Source organism: Lupinus angustifolius, chromosome LG13, assembly GCF_001865875.1.
Source record: "Lupinus angustifolius cultivar Tanjil chromosome LG13, LupAngTanjil_v1.0, whole genome shotgun sequence".
In the NCBI taxonomy this organism is placed as follows: Eukaryota; Viridiplantae; Streptophyta; class Magnoliopsida; order Fabales; family Fabaceae; genus Lupinus; species Lupinus angustifolius.
Genome location: NC_032021.1, coordinates 10,767,716 through 10,768,042, shown reverse-complemented (window position 1 = coordinate 10,768,042; position 327 = coordinate 10,767,716).

Below are 327 nucleotides of genomic sequence, written 5' to 3'. Positions count from 1 at the left end.
AGGATAGTGAGGCATCCCGAGGATACCATAATCCCATATTAGTTGTTCCTTTTAAATATCTCATGATTCTTTTAACAGTTATATAATGTGATTCCTTAGGTAAAGACTGAAATCTAGCACACATGCATACACTAAACATGATATCAGGTCGGCTTGCAGTTAAGTAAAGTAATGAGCCAATCATACCACGATATTTTGTTACCTCTATTGCTTTTCCTTTTTCGTCCTTATCTAGATAGCATGCAGATGCCATCGGAGTGGATGCTTCCTTACATTTATCTATATCGAATTTCTTAAGTAGCTCTTTGCAATATTTAGCTTGATGGA